At 43.1% G+C, this 21,987-nt stretch overlaps 1 protein-coding gene and 1 long non-coding RNA gene across 2 annotated transcripts in view; one reads left to right on the forward strand and one right to left on the reverse strand.

Moving 5' to 3' along the window:
• The window catches only part of KLF13 (Kruppel like factor 13), an 88,222-nt gene that overhangs the window by 32,009 nt on the left and 34,226 nt on the right, over positions 1 to 21,987 (reverse strand). The window lies entirely within an intron of this gene.
• The window catches only part of LOC114811994, a 51,758-nt gene continuing 32,300 nt past the window's right edge, over positions 2,530 to 21,987 (forward strand). The window contains exon 1 of the long non-coding RNA XR_003759676.2: positions 2,530 to 2,796. This is a non-coding gene — a long non-coding RNA (uncharacterized LOC114811994). The remainder of the gene's footprint in view (positions 2,797 to 21,987) is intronic.

Consider the following 21,987-nt stretch of genomic DNA (forward strand, 5'->3'; position numbering starts at 1 on the left):
AAAGGGGGATTAAGACTGTGAGGCCCATGTGGGACAGGGAATGCATCCATCCTGATTATCTTGTATCCACCCCAGTGCCTAGTACAGTGTCTGGCACATAGTAAGTGCTTAACAAATACCCCAATTAGTATTGCTATGATAGTAAATTGTCTTCCAAAACATCCTGAAGTTAGGGAAGGAACACATCTCCATTATATGAAAAGGAAAACAGTGAGGAGAGGTGATTTTGATGTGAAACTGCAATCAGCTTTAATGATCTGAGAATATAAAAAACAGCAAATGCTAATATAAACATTCAGCTATAAATGCAAATGATTGACATAATCTTGCCATAAACAAAGGGGACTCGATGCCTGTTTTTTGAATGTCTTCAAGAGACCAATTTGACAAATCAGAGAGTTCATAAAAACTACCAAGGCTGCAGGACAGAAAACAGGGTCGGGAAGAAAATGGAAGGTGGAGAGCCATGAGGCACGATTAAGTTTTTCTAGCCACACCTGTCTGCAGTTGGCAGCTTTGCTACTACTGACATCAACTTCTTTCGTATGAGGGGATATTCTGGACCATCCTCCTGGCTGACTTTCCCATCTCCTATCTCCCCCCACTCCCGTCCATACTTCACTCTTTGTAGAAAAATGATCCGGGCAGCAGAGTTAAGTATGGACCGGAGTGGGGAGAGACAGGAGGCCAGGGAGGTCAGCAAGGAGGCTGATATGATAATCAAGTTGGGATAGGATAAATGCTCGGATTAATATGGTAGAGTTTAGATGGAGAGGAAAGGAGAGATTTTAGCACTGTTGGGAAGGTTGAAGAGACAGGATTCAGTGATAGAATGAATATGTGAGTTGAATGAGAATAGTCAGAGGTACGGGCTCGAGACAGGAAGGATGGTGGTGCTGTCTACAGTTATGGGAAAGTCAGGAGGAGGGCAGGATTTGGGTGGGAAGATGAGGAGTTCTGCACTACTCACTTTGCTTCTGTACTACTCACTGTACGACTCGGTTCTGTGCAACCTACTCATCGTACCTCCATCTAGTCTATCTCACAGCCAACCTCTCTCTCACACCCTGACTCGGGCCTGGCACTCCCTTCCTTTCCATATCCAACAGACTTTCAATCTCCCCACTTTCAAAGCCTTATTAAAAACACATCTCCTCCAAGAGGCCTTCCCCGAGTAAGCCCTCACTTTCCTCTCCTCTAACTCCCTCTGCGTCACCGTTGCACTAGGATTTGCACTTTTTACTCACCCCTCCCTCAGCCACACAGGTCTTATGTACATTTCTCTAATTTTAATTTATTTATTCATATTAATGTCTGTTTCCACCTCTAGACAGTAAGCTCACAGTGGGCAGGGAATGTGTAACAACTCTGCTATTCATTCATTCAATAGTATTTATTGAGCGCTTACTATGTGCAGAGCACTGTACTCAGCACTTGGAATGTACAAATCGGTAACAGATAGAGACAGTCCCTGCCCTTTGACGGGCTTACGGTCTAATCGGGGGAGACGGACAGACAAGAACAGTAGCAATACTGTACTCTCCCAAGTGCTTAGTACACTGCTCTGTACACAGTAAGCGCTCAATAAGTATGATTGATTGAATTTCCATATGAGTCTTCTCTATGAGGAGAACTCATGGGAGATGTAAACAACGCAAGGGACTGCGACAGGATCCTTTTGATGCCACTTGCATCTTTCTCAAGGACTTCACACATGACTCAGAAAATAAAGCTGTCCTTTATTTTCAAAAATGAGATTATCTTCAAGAGTTGAGTTTGGCTGTACAGGCTTGTTATATTGTACTCTCCTAAGCACTTAGTACAGTGCTCTGAACACAGTAAGTACTTAATAAATACAGTTGAATGGACAGAAGTGAGACAAACTCTCTTTTATTTTGCAGTGCTGTTGTGGTCATATCTTGTCTCAGTTTTCCCCACTAATAATGATAACAATAATAATGATGTTGATGATGATGGTATTTGTTAAGTGCTTACTATATGTGGAGCACTACTCTAAGCAACAGGTTAATCAGATTGGGAACAATCCTTAGCCCACATGAAGCTAATGGTCTAACTACTTTGTAAGCCAATGAAGCCATAGCTCACCTCGCAAACATCTGATAAATACTGATACCAGTGAATGACAGTGTGGCGATACCTGGTCACATGCTTGGGGATTTTGTCAACTTAAGTCACACATACACTCAATCAACTTTGCAAATTGTAAAGTCCTAATTCCTCCAATCTTCTTCTTACCCCTAACCAGTTGGACCAATCAGTGGTATTTATTGAGCACTTACTGTATGCAGAATACCATACTAAGCCGTTGGGAAGAGTATTTTGACAAGTTCTAGTATATCCTCCTAAGAGGCATGGCAGCAGTCAGAATGAATAGAGCATTCCAGGTGTGGAAATGCCATATTTTTTAAGTGGCAATAATAAACAATAAATGCTTGGAAATTTTATTTTTGTATCCTGGAGCCAATACATTTGGGAGGGCTTTACACGTTAATAAGGGGGGAGGGAAGACTGAATCCAGAGGCTTAGGAGCCCTAAGGGCCAAAACAACAGTGTTGTGTAGTGATCCGCTACCTGAGCAAACAGAGATTCAGTTAGAATCCGAGCAGACGATTTGCTTTTACTAATGAAGTTGACCTTTAGCCCAATTAACATCAGCTTCCACACTTGTAGGCCATCAGACGTCTCAAGGTGGGCACTGTTCTCTGGGGAGAGTGGTTTTAGACCCTGGCCATTGTCCCGAGGACCAAAGTGGTACATGAGGTTGGGTCCCTTAAGGTAAGAGGATGGTGTATATTCCATTCAATCCTATTTTTTGCATGCTTATTGTATGTGCACAGCACTGTACTAACTGCTTGGGAAAGTACAATATAACAAAGATGGTAGACATGTTTCCTGCTGACAATGAGTTTCTAGTCTATAAGGGAACTTACAGTCTCTCCTATGTGGATTCTATACTGCTCTCTCCACCTCATTTTAGTTCTGAGGATTATTCTGCTTTTTCATTTAGCTTTCCTTGGGAGTAGTTGACTCTGTTGTTATATTTTGAGAAATCTGGCAAACCGATGGGCAAAATCAATTCTCCACGCCTCAGAATCACTGGTTTTAGGCTTGACTAGCTGATGATTTCTAGGAACGGTTCTCGGTGGTTTGGGATTGAGAATGTTTTATTTGAGGGACCAAGTTTAGGTCCAAAACCTGAGGGTTTTGAAAAGTCAGACCTCTTAAACTGATGAGAGGGGCCAAATATATTTTTCATTTCATTTTGGCTGGTGAACATGAATATCAGATGGCTCCCTTATGCCTAGTTGCCATCTTCCAGTGCACTCCAGTTTGAGACCCTCCCCAGCCAACCTCTGAGTTGTCATGTAAGTGATCTCTCTCACCTGAAATGTTTTCACTCTTCTGTCTCAGAAAACCACATTGCCTTCTTTTTCAAGGCAATTCTTGTAAACCCATCCCTGACAACTAGCATTCTGGTATATATTTGTAGTAATATTAGTAATTGTATTAAGGTTCTAATCTGGCTCTGCCAATTGCCCCCTGTGTGATCTTGGACAAGTCACTTTCCTGTGCCTCAGTTACCCTCATTTTGTAAAGCACGGACTAAGAATGTGAGCCCTATGTGGAACAGGGACTGTGTCCACTCTATTATCTTGTCCCTATCCCAGCTCCTAGTACAGTGCCTGGCACATAGTAAATACTTAAATACCACAAAGAAAAAATAAGTGCTTCCTGTGTGTGCAGAACACTATACAATATGCTGGGACAGAATACACACAGGGGAATTAGATTTGATCTGGTCCTCTCTCAGAGCTCCTAATTTCATCTCTGTAAACTCAGCAATAACTGTTATTTATGCTCTTCTTGTCTATTGATGTCTGGGGGGTCTACTGTCGCCCCATTTAAATTATGCATTCCTCATGGATAAGAATCATTAATATTTACTGAGCGCTTACTATGTCCAGAGCACTGTACTATATGTTTGGGAGAATACAACAGAATTAGCAGACACATTCCCTGCCCATAATGGGTTTACAGTCTAATGGGGGAAACACATTAACATTAATAAGTAATTTTAAGTCTAAGTATAAAAAAATTACTCCTTTTATAAACATCATAGTGCCTAGTAAGGTGCCCTGTACAAAAGGTATTCCAATAAATGGGTTGATGAGCATTATAAACATTAGGATTATACTAGAAAAGTACATTCCCCATGTATTCTGGATTATGGCATCAAATATCCATCCATGTGGTGGTTATTTAAACCCTCTACACTTTAGAAAAAGTGAAATATTTGTAAATTCAAAAATTCCCACCTGGGCCTGCCAATAACAAAGCAGACTCAAACTGAAAGGCAAATTATTCCTGAGGGTATCTAAAGAGTTGAACACTAAGAATCCTGTTTGTTCATGGGGCATTTTTTTTAAATATGAGAGAACTAGTCAATGTAAAAGATACACAATGTGTATTTGTGTCACTAACTTTTAAGCCGAAAGGTAGAGTTCTAATTTGATGAGTCAATGTACAAAATACATAGTGTGTATTTGTGTCCCTAAATTTTAGGCCAAGAGACAGAGTTCTGTGTTGTTACTCTTCACTAAATGAAATGCAGGTTTTATGGACAGGTGCTGGGAGCTGGACCACATTACCGTAAACTTTAGAGAATTTCCAGAACTTCCGCTACAGAGGCAGAGTCCAGTTCAGAGTCATTCAGAAACAAAAACAGAACTCCCTGGAATTCACTAGAGATTCTTTGTTCATGAAAGTGCCGATAAAATAGTAATCAATCAATAAATCAATTGTATTTGAGGGCCTAATATGTGCAGAGAGTTGGGAGAGTACAACCAAGGATAAAGGAAAGCTTTGAAAACCAAATAGAAATAGACCCAAAGCCTATTTCGGTATCTAACAGTTTTCACAAAGCAAGATTTTGATGAGTTAAGTGTAAAGGAATCAAATGTAAGGATTAGGTTTCCCTCAAAGTACACATAGGTCTCAAAATTGAAGGGGTGAAACACTTGAAAAAATATTTTTTGCTAAACCCTAAGCATTTCCAAAGGTTTGAGGCATATGATAAACTCAGTAATTGATTTTTCCATTCCCAAACCTCCAATTAGAGAATGGAACTATTCTATAATTAGCCCTTCATATTTGTCATTTAATAGTTTTCATCATCGATGGTATTTACTGAGCGCTTATTGGGTGTAAGGCACTATACTATGCAGTTGGGAAAGATACACAGTGTTGGCAGGCACATTCCCTTTTGTGTTTGAGAAAATACTAAAAGGCATTGAAAATCCAGCTCATTTTAGAGTTTTGAGAAAGCATCGGAGTAATGTTTTTGAGGCTTTTAACAGAGTTAGTAGGGTTTCTTTAATATATAGAGGTCTCACTATATTCATTTTTTTTCCCCTCCCCGAACTAGTTCTTGGTCTTTAAAGTTCTTTAATCTTGGGAACATCTGTCTAATTCATCAAAGTTTGTGGATCGTATTATTTAACCAAATATGATTGGTTAATTCTTGAGTGCTTGCTGTGTGCAGAGTGGTGTACTAGGCATTTGGGAGAGCACAATACAACAGTTAGTTGACGTTCCCTGCCCACAGTGAGTTTAGCGTCTAGACAGCAACAGGCATTAAGGGTTAAAACAAGAATGAAGAGACACATAGTTGGGACTGACGTTTGATACTTAATAACAATACCGCTCAGTGTCTTGTTTCCATTATAAGAAGGACCAGAAGCAGTATTTCCTAGTGGATAAAACACAGGCCTGGAAGTCAGAAGGATCTGAGTTTTAAAACAGCTCTGCCATTTGTCTGCTGTGTGACCTTGGGCAACTCGCTAAACTGCTCTGTGCCTCAGTGACCTCATCTGTAAAATGGGGATTAAGACTGTGAGTCCCAGGTGGGACAGGGACTGTGTCCAACCTTATTAGCTTGTACCTACCCCAGTGCTTAATACAGAGCCTGGCTCCTAATTAACTCTTTACAAATATCATCTAAAAGGACCACCTAGTATTATGATATTTTACTGGGATAGTTATTTCCCTGAACTGCAATGAGATGATATCACAACAATTCCCTACTCGTCCCTGGGTAGGCTCTGAAAAAACTACCAGGAAAGTCTCAGTATGAAATGTTGAGAGATGGAATGGGAGGGAAGGAAAGAAAGGTGCTTGAGGAGGGGTGTTTGTTTGCTAAGCGCTTACTATGTGCCAGGTGCTGAACTAAGTGCTGGGGGTTTAGGGGGCTCTACTAAGTGCTGGGGGCTTAGGGGGCTTGACACTGATAACGTGTCAATTCTTATAAGCTCCAGATGTCCTGTGAAGATGGCAGCAGGAAGTATAGGAGTTTCCGGAGGCTATAAAGAGATAACTGCTCTACTCTCCAACTTGCGGCCCAGACCGGCTCATACCAGACCCCATTCCTCTAGCTGTAAGCTTGTTAGAGTCTGGGAATGTCTCTGACTATTGTTATATTGTACTCTCCCAAGTGTTCAAATGCAGTGCTTTGCACACAGTAAGCACTCAATAAATACGATTGAATAAATTCCTGGATCTTCTTGGTATCCTGGGTTGGACGCGGCCAGCCCAGTCAGCGGTCGGAGTGAGATGAGTGTAATTTGGCTTTCACTCAGCTCGCAAACCTGCTTTTAACAGGTGTTCAGAATAAAGATGTTACTGAAGTTTTCTCCCCTCGCTCTTCCCTAGTTCCCAAGTCGTCGTCCCCCGCCACCCCGTCAGCTTCCTTTACTTGTCTTTCCTTTCTCCAGAAAGGTCCCTATTTATCCTTGAAAGCTGCAAGAGAAAACACTGCCCTCGGTCACCTAGGTACGGGGACCTTCCACATACTCAGCGCTTAGTACAGTGCCTGGCACATAGTAAGCATTTGAGTACTATCATTATTGTTAAATTGGAGTCACTCAATGAGAATGCCCATTCAGTTTTATCATTCAATCAAGGATAATTATAGAGCATTTACTGTATACTGGACACTAGGAAAATACAATATAATGGAATTGTAAGAGGAGCTCTCTGCCCACATAGAGCTTTAAAGAAGTAAATCAGCGCTCTCTCATTCATTCATTCAATTGTATTTATTGAGCACTTACTGTGTTCAGAGCACTGTACTAAGAGTTTGGAAAATACAGTATAGCAATAAAGAGAGAAAATCTCTGCCCATAGTGGGGTGGGGGGGGGGGGAGAAGAGACAACAGTACAAGAAACAGGCATCAATAGAAATAAATAGAATTATAAGTATATACATAAGTGCTGTGGGGCAGGGAAGGGGGGATAGAGCAAAGAGAGTGAGTCACAGTGATGCGGAAGGGAGTGGGGGATGAGGAAAAGTGGGGCTTAGTCTGGGAAGGCCTCCTGGAGGAGATGTGCCTTCAGTAGGACTTTGAAATAGGGCAGGAGTGACTGGTGGATTTGAGGACAGAGGGCATTCCCGGCCTGAGGAAGGACGCGGGCCAGGGGACGGTGGCAAGACAGGTGAGATGGCGGCACGGTGAGATGGTTAGCACCAGAGAAGTGTGAGGCTGGGATGTAGAATGAGAGAAGGGAGGTGAGGTAAGAGGTGATAAGGTGACATCACAGTCTTCCCACTTCATTCCTCTAATACCAACCTGCTCTGGGCCTCAGTCTCCTCATCTATAAAATGGGGTTTAAGACCTCCCAGACTGGGAGGTCTCTTGTGGGATAGGGACTGTGTCTAACCTGATTAGCTTATATCTACCCCAACACAGTATAATACCTGGCCCATAGTAAGCATTTAACAAATGCCATTGGGTCTGTTTATTGTTAGAGTGTGCTCTACAAAACTCTTAGAGCTTTGCATGCAGTAAGTGCTCAATGAATATAATAATGTTGGTATTTGTTAAGCACTTACTAGGTGCAGAGCACTGTTCTAAGCGTTGGGGTAGACACAGGGGAATCAGGTTGTCCCACGTGGGGCTCACAGTCTTAATCCCCATTTTACAGATGAGGGAACTGAGGCCCAGAGAAGTGAAGTGACTTGCCCACAGTCCCACAGGTGACAAGTGGCAGAGCTGGGATTCGAACTCACGACCTCTGACTCCAAAGGCCTGGCTCTTTCCACTGATCATATGACTGAATGAACTTACTCTCTGTACCTCGATCTCATCTACCCCACCACCAAACCCTTACTCTCATCCTCTCTCTGACCTGGAACCTAACTCTTCCCATCTGAGAGTTCCCCACTCTCCTCACCTTCAAAACCCTTCTAAAATCATATTTCTTCCAAGAGGCTTTCCCTGACCCGAGCCCCCTCTCCCCTTCCCCACCCTCCCTTCTGCATCACCTATGCACTTGGCTTTGTACCCCTTAAGCAGTTGCTTCTCACCCTAACCCCAAAGCATTTATGTACATATCCATATACACTCCCATTTCCCCTTTATCTGTGATTTATTTTAATGTCTGTCTCCCCTTGTAGACTGTAAACTCCTTGTGGGTAGAAAATGGGTCGATCAACTCTACCTTGCCCCCTCTTACCTCACCTCCCTTCTCTCTTCCTACTGCCCACCCTGTACACTCCACTCCTCTGCCGCTCACCTCCTCACGGTCCCCCGTTCGCGCCAGTCCCGCCGTCGACCCTGGCCCACGTCCCACCGCTGTCCTGGAATGCCTTCCCTCCTCACCTCTGCCAAACTAACTCTCTTTCCCTCTTCAAAGCCCTACTGAGAGCTCACCTCCTCCAAGAGACTTCCCCAGACTGAGCCCCCCTTTCCCTCTGCTCCCCTTCCTCTCACCTCCCCTCTACCCTCTGCTCCTCCCCCTTCCCCTCAGCACTGTGCTCATTTGTATATATTATTTATTACCCAATGTATTTTCTTAATGAGGTGTACATCCCCTTGATTCTATTTATCTTGATGATGTCTTGTTTTTGTTTTGTTCTGTTTTGCTTTGCTCTCTGTCTCCCCCGTTTAGACTGTGAGCCCGTCATTGGGCAGGGATGGTCTCTATCTCTTGCCGAATTGTACATTCCAAGCGCTTAGTACAGTGCTCTGCACATAGTAAGTGCTCAATAAATACTATTGAATGAACTCTATTGCATTGTACTCTTCCAAGTGCTTAGTACAATGCTCTGCACACAGAAGACTCTCAAACCACACCCTTTGAGAAGCAATGTGGTCTAATAGGTAGAGCATGGGCCTGGGAATCAGAAGAACTTGGGTTCTAATCCTGACTCTGCCACTTTTCTGCTGTGTGACCTCAGGCAAGTCCCTAAACTGTTCTGTGCCTCATTTACCTCATCTGGAAAATGGGGATTAAGACTGGGAGCCCTATGTGAAACAGGGACTGTGTCCAACCTGATTAGTTTCTAACAAACCTAGTATTTAGCACAGTGCCTGACACACAGCCCTTAAAAAAATACTATTAGAAAATGAATAAATGAATTGTTCCTTCCTGAGACCCATATATCTTACATGGAGTCCAAAATAGAAGGGGAAATCAAAATTTCTAAACCAGACAGCACCTTGGCTCACAACTAGTAACTTCCACTTGGAAATCACTTTATCTTTAAATAAACAGATGTTAAGAACCTTCTCATGGGCCATGTAAGAGTTGATTTTTCTGGTTAAGTTCATTTCTTATAGTCTCCATTCATCACCAGTAGTGACTAAGACAAATGAGCCACATATTGTAAGCCACATTCAAATTATCATTAAAATGGAAAATTGACTTCCCCCTTCTTCCAATAATTCAACAGGAAGTACAGTGAATTTGCATATTCTTTAGGTACTCTCGTATTTGATTCTCCCGCGTGACTTTATATAGTAGCTGCATAAACAGGCAGCGTAAGTGGGAGGAAGTGGTATTCAATCCCCATTTTACAGAGGATGAATTTAACTGATCACAGGGAAGTTGAGTGACTTGTCCAAGGCCGCACAACAGGTAAGTGTGGTAGAGCTGGGATTCGAACCCAGGTCCTGTCACTCCCGGGCCCGTGCTCTTTCTACTGGGCCACGCTGCTTTCCGTCCCTTCTTCATCTCTTGGCTCAACTAGGTTTCCTCAAGTGAAATTTAAAAAGAGAACAGCTAATGTTCCTGATATCCTCTGAAACTGGCAGTAATAATAATAATGTTGGTATTTGTTAAGCGCTTACCATGTGCAGAGCACTGTTCTAAGCGCTGGGGGAGATACAGGGTCATCAGGTCGTCCCACGTGAGGCTCACAGTTAATCCCCATTTTCCAGATGAGGTCACTGAGGCACAGAGAAGCGAAGTGACTTGCCCACAGTCGACAAGTGGCGGAGCAGGGACTAGAACCCATGACCTCTGACTCCCAAGCCCGGGCTCTTTCCACTGAGCCACGCTGCTTCTCTAAGAACAGTAAGGGTACAGAGAATTAAACGGATAAAATGAATGGAAGATAAGAAACTATAAAAGAGATCTTGTGAAAGTGCATCAGAGTTGCCCTCTTTAATCACCCCTCCCTCAGTCCTATAGCACTTGTGTACAAATTTGCAATGTTTTTATGTTAATGATCGCCTTTCCCTCTAGACTGTAAACTTGTTGAGGGCAGGGAACGGGCCTATCGACTTCAGTATCTTGTACCCTCCCAAGCATATAGTACAATATGCCGCACACACTAAGCGTTCGGTACATACAATTGATTGATTAGAGAATAATCAATTACAGGAAAATCTACTGTTCCAGGCAAGATAAGAATAGCAAAGGGACTGAAACCATTGCTTTGATAGTGTAGGACAGGGATGTGCTGTCGTCACTTTGCTTCTCCGTGCCTCAGTTCCCTCATCTGTAAAATGGGGATGAAGACTGTGAGCCTCACGTGGGACAATCTGATGACCCTGTATGTACCCCAGTGCTTAGAACAGTGCTCTGCACATAGTAAGCGCTTAACAAATGCCAACATTATTATTATTTTGTGCTGAATCTGTGAATCAATCAATCCACTGCATTAATTGAGAACTTCCTGAGTGCAGAACACTATACTAATTACTTGGAACCCTTAAATGATTCTTTCCTTACTGTTTGCATATTCTCTAGTGTTTTCACAGGAACTCTATCAAATTTCTACGCTCTGACATATTGCAAAAACTGTCGGGCTTAAACCGCCAGGCCAGTTCTACAAGGGTGGAATTAACTGGGCCTCGGTGCCCCTCTGAACCGCACGATTATAAATGGGGTTGTGATAGAGAATAGAGAATGTTGCCACCTGAGCAAGGCAGCCAAAGATGGGCAAGGCGGGTCAGTCTGGGACATGGGCACTGGAATAATGATAATAATCGTGGTGTCGGTTAAGCTCTTACTATGGGCCAAGCACTGTTCTAAGCGCTGGGGTAGATAAAAGGCGACCGGGTTAGACACAGCCCCAACATGGGGCTCACAGTCTTAATCCCCATTTTCCCTATGAGTGAACTGAGGCACAGGGAAGTGAAGTGACTTGCCCAGGGTCACCTAGCGGACAAGCCGGGATTAGAACCCAGGTCCTTCTGCCTGCCAGGCCTGCGCTCAACCCCCTAGGCCACGCTGCCTCTCAGCACCAGTGTGCCTATTCTGATTTGAGTTCATTTCAAACCGGATGTTTTCTGGCGTGGTTTGTTTTCGGCAATGAGCCAAGCCCCCTGGAACGGGGACTCCGGGTTAGCCCGGGACCTGGGCTGCCGCTCGCTGGCGTGTCCGCTAAGTAGCGGATAGGGCCCGTGCGCGGCGCCAGCCCCCCAGCATGCTTTGATGTCCGGTCGGAGGGCATGCCAGACAGTGATTCGGCCTCCGGGAGCACCGCCTGCTCCCACCCTCAACTGGCACGGATCTGGGGGGGGAGGCGGCGCAGGGGCTGCTTTAGGGAGGACAGGGGATGTGGTAGGGTGGATGGAGGTGGGAGAAACTGGCCTGCATTATTAATAATAATTATAATGGTATTTGTTAAGCGCTAAGGCACTTTACTAAGCTCTGGGGTGGATACAGTGCTCAACGCTTGGAACAGGATTTGGCACACAGTAAGGGCTTTAATACCAACAACAGTGCTCAGTGCTTCGAACAGTGTTTGGCACATAGGGCTTAACCGATACCATCACGATTATCATTATTATTACCAACAAATCGGGTTGGACACAGTACCTGTCCCACGAGGGACTCGCCGTCTCAATCCCAGTTTTACAGATGAGGGAACTGAGGCACAGAGAAGTGAAGTGACTCGCCCAAGGTCACCCAGCAGACAGGTGGCAGAGCCGGGATTAGAAGCCATGAGCTTCTGACCCCCAGGCCCGTGCTCTATCCACTGGGCCACGCTGCTTCTCGATCAGTCTTATTTATTGAGCACTTACTGTGTGCAGAGCATCGTACTAAGCGCTTGGGAGAGTACTACGCCCACTGTAAAGGCCAGCAGGTCACAGCTTCCGGCTTTACGTCGATTGGCCCCGTCTTCCATTTCAATCAATACTAATGGCATTTTGTTAAGCACTTACTAGGTGCCAAGCTCTGTTCTAAGCACTGGGGTAGATACAGGGTAATCGGGTTGCCCTACATGGAGTTCCCAGTCTTAATCCCCATTTTACAGATGAAGTAACCGAGGCCCAGAGAAGTGAAGCGATTAACCGAGGTCGCATCCCAGACAAGTGGAGCGCTTACTGCGTGCAGATCGCCTGTATTCAGTGCTTGGGAGAGCACAATACGATAACGTCGGTAGACATTATCCTGGCCCGAAGGGGCTTTAGAGCCCGAGTTGATTTTTACTTTCACTCCCGCAGCTAAATAAATTTACCCAAAGGTATAAATATCCACAGGCCACCATCCAGATGGTACACTGCCTGAGAGAACCTTGGGCTGTTTAATTTCACTTAGGGAAACCAGGGTGAGTCGAGTCATCAGTCGTATTTACTGAGCGTTTACTGTGCGCAGAGCACTGTATTAAGCTCTCGGGAGAGGACAATAGAATAGATTTGATAGACACCAGCACTGCCCACAATGAGCTTAATTTAGAGGATGACCTAAAGGAGGAGAAAAAAATGAGTGAAAGTAAAGAGTCATCTTATCATACTACACTTGTCAGTGCCCGCCAATATGAAAGATGCCCTTTGTCCCCAGGAGTTTCATTTTTACTCTCAAACTTTGCTTACTGAATACCCCAGGATTAGCTGACTAATAATGCCCGAGCCATCCTGAGGGTATGATAAAGAAATAACTCATGGTTAAGAGAACCGTACTCTCCAGCTAGCTCGTGGGAGCAGGATATATCAGAACAGGGAAGTGAGCCACAACGCCACTCACCAACTGCCAATAACCTCACGGTCGGGGCCTGTTGCTCTAAAATCAACAGGATCTTCTGGGAATCTCGATTATATGCTCATTTTCGTGTTTAAAGCTTTGGTCAGAACGTATTGGTTCCATCCTTTGGTTCTCCTTTTTTTATGGTATTTGTATTGGTATGGTATTTAGGGCAATACGGTCCACGTGCCACAACGGGTTCACGGTCTTAATCCCCATTTTACAGATGAGGTAACTGAGGCATAGAGCAGCAAAGTGACTTGCCCAAGGTCAAAAAGCAGGCAAGAAGCCAAACTGGGATTAGAACCCAGGTCCTCTGACTCCCCGGTCCTTCCTCTTTCCAGCAGGCCACACTCCTTTTCCTCTAACAAGAGCTTTCACTAGGCATTTGGACCGAATGCTCTTATGGAATTAAATATTTTTCCAACAACACACTTCTGTCTTGATAGAAGGGGTTGTGATGGCAGAAGAAATGTCTGCCTTCCATCTTGAATGCTGCTTCTGCCTCCTCAATGACCTCCCTCCCTCCTGTCTCTCCCCACTCCCGTCCATACTTCACTCTGCTGCCCGGATCATTTTTCTAAAAGCAGATTAGTCCACGTTTCCCCACTCCTCGAGTCGTTCCCCACCCACCTCCGCATCAAACAGAAACTCTTTACCGTCGGCTTTAAAGCACTCGATGAGTTTGTCCCCACCTATCTTACCGCATTGATCTCTTACCATTGCCTAGCCCAAACATTTTTCTCCTCTAGCACCAGCTTGGTCACTATGTCCTGATCTCATCCATCTTACTGTCGACATCTTTCCCACGTCCTCCCTCTGCCCTGGTTCTTCCCCCACTCCGTATTGGTCAGACGGCCACTTTCCACACCTTCAAGTCCTTATAAGTCACATTTACTCCAAGAGGTGTTCCTAAACTTAGCCCTCTTTCCCCAAATCCCTCTCTCCTGTGCATGTCTGCACTTAGATCTGTACCTTTTGGGCACTTAATACTCACCTCGCCCTCAGCACCTACGTATATATCTGTAATGTATTTAATAATAATGTCGGTATTTTGTTAAGCGCTTACTATGTGCAGAGCACTGTTCTAAGCGCTGGGGTAGATACAGGGTCATCAGGTTGTCCCACGTGAGGCTCACAGTTAATCCCCATTTTACAGATGAGGTAACTGAGGCACAGAGAAGTGAAGTGACTTGCCCACGGTCACACAGCTGACAAGTGGCAGAGCCGGAAATGGAACCCATGACCTCTGACTCCGAAGCCCAGGCTCTTTCCACTGAGCCACGCTTTATTGTCTGTCTCCGTCGAGACTGTAAACTTATTGTGGCCAGGAATGTGTCTGCCAACACTGGACTGTACTCTCCCCCTTGCCACAGGGCTCTGCACATAGTAAGTGCTCTATAAATACCACCGATTGAATATATGTGAAGTGTCGGTCGACGTATGAATTCTAGTTTCCTTGAACACGGGGTGCTTCAAGAATGCAACTTCTATATTATAGGAGAACTCACGGGATAAAAGCCCCATCCAATGGGACATTTGGTTTCGAAAGTCACTGCTGAGTTATCAATAAAGCTAACCCTCTTTCCTGCCCTCAGTGTTTGCTGTTCTTATAGTGGCTCCAAGTGACCTTTATCGTCAACTCAAAAGGATTGTCCTCTGCCCTGATAGGAGGCAGTAGGCTTTGAACCCCCTTCCCAGGAGCCAGCACTTGAAACAAAATGTTCTCGCCAGGCTTTAAATCATTTCTGGTCAGAAGCACAGTTCACAGATTGATACTCTAACATCTGGCTCTTAAGGACACATTTCGGTACACTTCAAGAGTGATCTAAAAGATAGGTTTCCCTCTAAGGAAAACAGTTTGGGATGTGGAGTGGGTAGAATGGAAGTCTATGTGATCTAGATGTGGTCTAGGCGATGGGCTTTAATCCTGGCTCCGCCACCTGTCTGCTGTGTGGCCTTGAGTAAATCACTTCACTTCTCTGTGCCTCTGTTCCCCATCTGTAAAATGGAGATTAAGATTGTGGGCCCCATGTATGACAGGGATTGTGTCCAACCCAATTTGCTTGTATCCCCCCCCGCTCCAAAGCGCTTAGTACAATACCATAGTAAAGGCTTAACAAATACCACAATTATTATTATTATTAAGAGAGTATGCCCCATTTTAATTGTAAAGACCATTTCGGTTAGTTCCTGGGGAAACCAAATTAGTAAAGGTTTTGGTGACATTCCACTTCAAGATTCCAAACTAAATAAAAGCTCGTCAACCGATTCAGATTAACTTCCACTAGATAAGGAGAATGCTTAAGCCATCCACAGAGAGAAAGGAGATAAATAATACACTGCATTTGCAGTGTACAGGAGCAGATCAAATTCAAAGTGATAGATAATATATTGCAAACATCTGGGAGGAAGAGAAATGCAAGATTCTGAAGAAGTTGTATCAGCTGTTTAGGTAATGACCAGCTAGCAAAAAGAAAATAGGAACACGGTGGTTAAAAACTGTTTCTGTGAAAATCTCACAATAAACAGATAAAACAGATTCCAGGTAAATGTAAATGCAAGCCCAAGGAGACTATCGATTCAAATCGAGTTCCCAGTTTGCACTCGGTTCACCTGAGTGAGAGAGGATTTAGCCAGCTGTGAAGTCTTGTGAGTTCTAGTTCAAGTCTTGTGACTACCTTGTATGAATATAAAATCAGTTTTTAAGTACATATTGTGTGCAGACCGTTAGACCGTGTGATGGTTGTGAGCAGGGATTGTGTCTTCCAACTTTGTACTGTGTTCATCCAAGATCTTAGCACAGTGTTCCACACACAGTAAATGTCCAATAAATAGCATCGATGGTGAACTACAGTCTTGGAAAAATAAGAAAGAATTAGTAGATATGATCCCTGCCCTCACGGAGTTTTTGACAAACATTCTCTTTCCTTTGATATTCAAAGTTCATGTTCACTGCAAATACATTTTATCAGCTATGATTTATCTACCATTAGGCATGATTCTTCTCACTCTGAAGGGCCCGCATTAACGGGATCAAGAATATTGACTCCATTTTCTATTCTGAGCAAAAATTGCCTTATTTGTCAATCTAGCATTAGGCCTCACACTGCTTTTGTTTGTTGGTTTTGCTGTTGTCGTTCATGTTTCAACATGTAGCTGTCCGTGGAACAAGTTAAAAAAAAGAATGTGGTTACATCGTGTTGGGACTTTTTAAGACAAAACTGAGAATTTATATTTTGGAAATACATTTCCTCCTTAGAGAAACAAATCTCTCATCGTATTAAGCCTCCCAATTTTATACTATTCATTTGTGGTCTTTCCCCATAGGCAGGTTAAAACTGGCGATACAGTGGTTTGTTGTTAAGCTAAATTACACCTTTGAAGTTATTGCATCCCTCCCACCACCATTATCAACTACTCAACTGGATTCTCCCCTTAATTCTTAAGAACATAGACTCCCTCCCTTTTTCATGTTCTCCCCTGGAGTTGGGAGTTTTGGTAATTGTCACCAATACAGATTTTCTCAATTAGAAAAATCTTTATAATCAAACAATCATATTTACTGAGTGTTTACTGTGTGCAGAATACTGTACTAAGCTCTTGGGAGAGTTGTTATATTGTTATAACAGATTTGATCGACACATTCTCTGCCCAAGAAGAGCTTACAATCTAGACAGGGAGACAGATATTAAAATAAATGAATAAATTACAGATATGTACAGAAATGCTGTGGGGCTGAAGGAGAGTTGCATAAAAGGTGCAAATGATAATGATAATTGAGGGCTTAGTGGCAGAAGACCTCTTGGAGGAGCCATGCTTCTAATAAGGTTTTGAAGGTGGAGAGAGTGTTCTTACCATGTTGGAAGAATTGGGTGCTGGACTTTTTTTAGAAAATCATTGGAAACATGGCTATTTGAGAGAAGCAGTGTCAGCGGACTCTTTTTTTTTTTTAAATCTCATATTTCTTCAGCTGTAAAGCACTTTCTATGGACCAGGCATTGTAGTAAGTGCTGGGGTGGATACAAACTAATTAGGTTGAACACAGTCCATGTCCCACATGGGGCTCACAATCTTAATCCACATTTTACAGATGAGGTAACTGAAGCCCAGAGAACTGAAGTGACCCACCCAAGGTCACACACAGCAGACAAGTGGCTGAGCCGGGATTAGAAACCAGGTCCTCTGACTCCCAGGCCCGAGTTCTTTCCACTAGGCCATGCCGTTCCACCATCTGCCTTCTGTGTGACCTTGGGGAAGTCACTTAGCTATTCTGTGCCTCAGTTCCCTCATCTGCAAAATGGAGATCAATGCCTGTTCTCCCTTCTACTTAGACTGTGTGCCTTACGTGGGACTTGATCTTGTATCTACGCCAGCGCACAGTATTAAGCTTGGCACACAGTAAGCACTTAAATTCTATTACAATTATTGTTATCATCACTCAAATCGAGCAACCGAACCCATTAAACACTGAATCTTTTAGATCACTAAACATATTTGTTCAAAAGAACCTAAATTATGAAATTTAACAGTTCAAAACCTTGTAAATGAGACAAATTCTACTTAAGACTGAACTGATCTTTAGTTCAAGTGTAATAGACACTTGAAAATGTTGACTGTTTTTCTCACCTGTGTTTAGAAGCTTCCTTTGTTCAAGACCTTACAGGACTCAAAACCACACTGAACAGTGTCATTGCCCTGCATACTGGATAATTCTGGTATTTTTAGTACTATGACTTTCTTTGGGGGAGGAGAGGATTCTGACTCCAAGCACAAGTAGGTTCCCGCTATTGGTGAGGTGGAGAAATCATTTTGCTTTCATCTGTGTGAAAAAAGACCAAACTGTCTATGACTTTTTCCACTGGCATCTTTCCATCGACCTTAGATTGTAGACTCCCTGTGGGTAAGGAATGTGTGCTTTGCTTGTGTTGGAATCCATCAAAGGTATTGATTGAGTGCCTACTGTGTGCAGAGCACTGTATTAAGTACTTGGGAGAGTCCAATATAACAGAGTCGGTAGACACTTTCCCTGCCCCCAAAGAGCAGGACATAATAAAATGCTTTGCCTTCTGTAGGTGACCATAAATACCACTGAGCTTTCAATGTAGGAAGAAAAACACCTGTTAGCCTTCCAAATTCAAAAATTTCACTCACTGAAAAGGTAAGGTCAGAAATTTTCAGCCCACCGGCTAAGATGGAGAGAAGTCCCAGAATCAAAGCTTTTGAATGTAGCCTGGGTGTTTTTGATGACAGCACTAAACGCTGATCTTTTCCCCCTCCCCATCTGGAAGAGAACTGCCCATTTCCTTTTTCCACACATCAGCACCTCCCCAACCATCATAGATCCAACAAGTCTGGTCAGGACATGAAAATGCAGCTGCCAGCTGCTAACTTTAGAAAACCCTGCTTTTTTAACTGTGTAATGGGAGAAAAATAACTCACTCTGGCATTTATAATCTCGTTTTCTTTCTGCCGCAGACGCATAACTAATGCTGGTATCGAATGTCTTGACGAGTAAACCATGCTGTTCTCTCACCTTAAACATGATTACTTGTAAAAAAATGTAGGCAAAGCTTGACCATCCAGGACTGCTTTTAAAAATTGTATGGAAATAGATTTTAGGCATCTATCTCGAGGGAAATGAATTTTTAGTTTCATGAAAATTATCTGTACAAATAATGACTCAATTTAATCAAATCTTTCCACCGATAACTCTGAGTTACATTGTAGGTAACAGAATGTTGTTCCGCCTACTTAATACATTAGACTTTCTCAAGAAAAAGCCATTTGAATGTCTCTGACTGTTATTAACTTTGCCAAAAGGTCTGCTGCTGGTCCAGGGGAAAGAGCGTCGTTCTGGGATTCAGGATGCCGGTTCTAGACCCGGTCCTGCACGTAGCTGATTAATGTGGGCAAAGAGGGCACGTGACCTCCAGAATGTACTACAGTACTGCCAACCTATTGGCCTCAGGGTCCCAGCAGAGACATGACTGGCAAGAATGAGGGAGTGTAAATGACCCTCAGCAAGTCACTAGCATGACCATCAGATTGTTTTGCTTTTTTTAATAGTATATTTTAAGCACTTAATATGTGTCAAAGCACTGTTCTAAGCACTGGGGTAGATGCGAGTTCATGAAACCAGAGACAGTCCCTGTGCCACATGAGGCTCACAGTCAAGTAGTTGGGTGAACAGGTTTTGAATCACCATTTTGCAAAGGAGGACACTGAGGCACATAAAAGTGAGAAGCATTGTGGCTTAGTGGATGGAGCACGGGCCTGGTAGGCAAAAGGACCTGGGTTATAATCCCAGCTCTATCACTGTCTGCTGTGTGAACTTGGGCAAGTCACTTCATTTCTCTGGGCCTCAGTTCCCTCATCTGTAAAATGGGAATTACAGGCTGGGAGCCCCACTTGAGCCCTGACCAGTGCAATGAATTCAATAGTATTTCATTCAATAGTATTTATTGAGTGCTTACTATGTGCTGAGCGCTTACTATGTGCAGAGCAGTGTACTGAGCACTTGAAATGTACAATTTGGCAACAGATAGAGACAGTCCCTGCCCAATGACGGGCTCACAGTCTAAACGGGGGAAACAGCAAAGCAAATCAGAGGAATTCTAGAATTCTAGATGAATCGTTCCTCTAGACTCTAAACTCACTGTGGGCAGGGAATGTTTCTATTTAATGTAATATTGTACTATTCCAAGTGCTAAGCACAGTGCTCTGCACACAGTAAGGGCCCACTAAATATGATTGATTAAATGACATGAACTGTGCCCAACCTGATTTATCTTGGATCTATCTCAGCGTTTAGTACAGTCCCTGGCACATAGTGCTTAACAAATACCATTAAAAAAAATCTAGTGAAGCGATTTGCCCAAGGTCACCCAGCAGACAAGTGGCAAAGCCAGAATTAGAACCCAGGTTCTCCGGCTTCCAGGCCCGTGCTTTATTCACTAGGTCACTCTGCTTCTCCATCAAGTGTTCTGGGCAGGTTTTTGGTTCTAAAGTTTCAGGACTGAGGTTCCTTAGTTATTCCTGATGCTCTGGAGACTCGCACCGTCATCATTTTCGGGATTGCATATGCTTCTCCCCTAAGGATCATGCCCATCTTCGTATAGCCGTAATTGGTACGTGAGCAGCAGAGAATGGACACCCTTCAGATGGACCGACTTGAAGAGTCTCTGAACTGTTAACACAAAGTTAGATTGTTACCAGAGCTTCTTCTTTTTTTTAAAAAAAATGAAGGTTACATTTTGCATTTTAATTATTAGTTTTCAAATAAATTGATCGTTTTTATAGGTGAGGATCGTCATGGGAAACCATATGTTACATAAGACATCAGGGAGTAGCTTTTATCAATAAGATACCGATCGGCTCATAGAAATAGTTATTTGGATTGATAACCAAACAATAGACCTGTGTTCCTGTGTTCTGATTACATGGCCTAGTTATTTATTTAATGGGCTTATAAACCTTCAGCATTCATGTAAATTAAAACCTTCCACCCCAATTACAAACTGAGTTAAAGTAGTCTGCAGAACTTTTTCTGGAAAAAAAAAAAAGTTCTATTTGATGTTTGTTTGAAATTGGTTAGTAATTAAATGAAAGAAAACAGCCCCACCCTGGATGAGGATCAGAATGAGATGTCCTCGCAGCCTTTTTTTCCATACATGTCAGTGCTGGCAGGTGTTTCTATAGTCTTTCGTCTGGGTGGGGGTAGATGTATGTTCTAGTAGCTCCTTTCTTTTCAGTTACTGTCAATTAGGATCCTGAAAGCGTACACCTTTCCCTCCAAGACCCCTAACAAAGAGCCGAAGATCCTCCTTTTGACTCTGCTTGCTTTCATTTTTCAAATTTAAAAAGCCTCACCTCCTGAAAATAATGACCCCAGGAAACATAAGTGAATAGGCAGTCTGGGTCATGAAACCTGTAGGTATTCAGGGTAAAACAGTCCAAGGCTACCGAGTTAAATTTGGCCAGGATTAACCATGAGGTAAGTAAAGAAGCACTCCTTTCTTTATGAATGGATGGACTGACCACATATTGGCAGTTGGAACTTCTGTGGTTCCTTTTTTGTTCAAGTGGGAGTCGATGCCATGCTGACGCACTCCCAAAGAGAAACTTCAATGTGAACATCCTCAGATAATGCTTTGCCCCACACCCAATTTGTGTATCTTCTTCTGTGCCTTTTTATAACCTCATTCATTCTTATTTTTAAAAGGTCTGGAGAGATAGAAAAAATAAAATGGCTTACTGTGATATTTAGATTTGAGAAACAAAGAAAATGAAAAATAAAAGAAAAATATCTTCTATTATCTCCAAATTCAGATGATTTTTTTTAAAGCAGTAGCTATTTACCAGAATTAATAGTCTGGGATCTCCATATGGAAGTTCCAGGCTTGGAGACAGCCAGTATTCCGTGTAAACTCAATGGTTACTGTGATAAGCAGGGTTGAAATGAGAACCAATTCATAGATTAGTACAACAGGATACTAGTTATACTCAATCAATGGAGTTTATTGAGTGCTTACTGTGTGCAGAATGCTGTACTTAGCACTTATACTTAGCACTTAAGTTATAAGCTTGCCAAAGCACCCAAAGGAACTCTATCTCATTCGGAGACAGCATGTAAATTAAAAAGAAAAAATGTGGCTCAGGTCAATTTGGGTTTGTTCCTCCCATTTAGATTTGTTGCTGCTGTTTTCTTCTTTT

Source organism: Ornithorhynchus anatinus, chromosome 5 (genome assembly GCF_004115215.2).
Source record: "Ornithorhynchus anatinus isolate Pmale09 chromosome 5, mOrnAna1.pri.v4, whole genome shotgun sequence".
Classification (NCBI taxonomy): Eukaryota; Metazoa; Chordata; class Mammalia; order Monotremata; family Ornithorhynchidae; genus Ornithorhynchus; species Ornithorhynchus anatinus.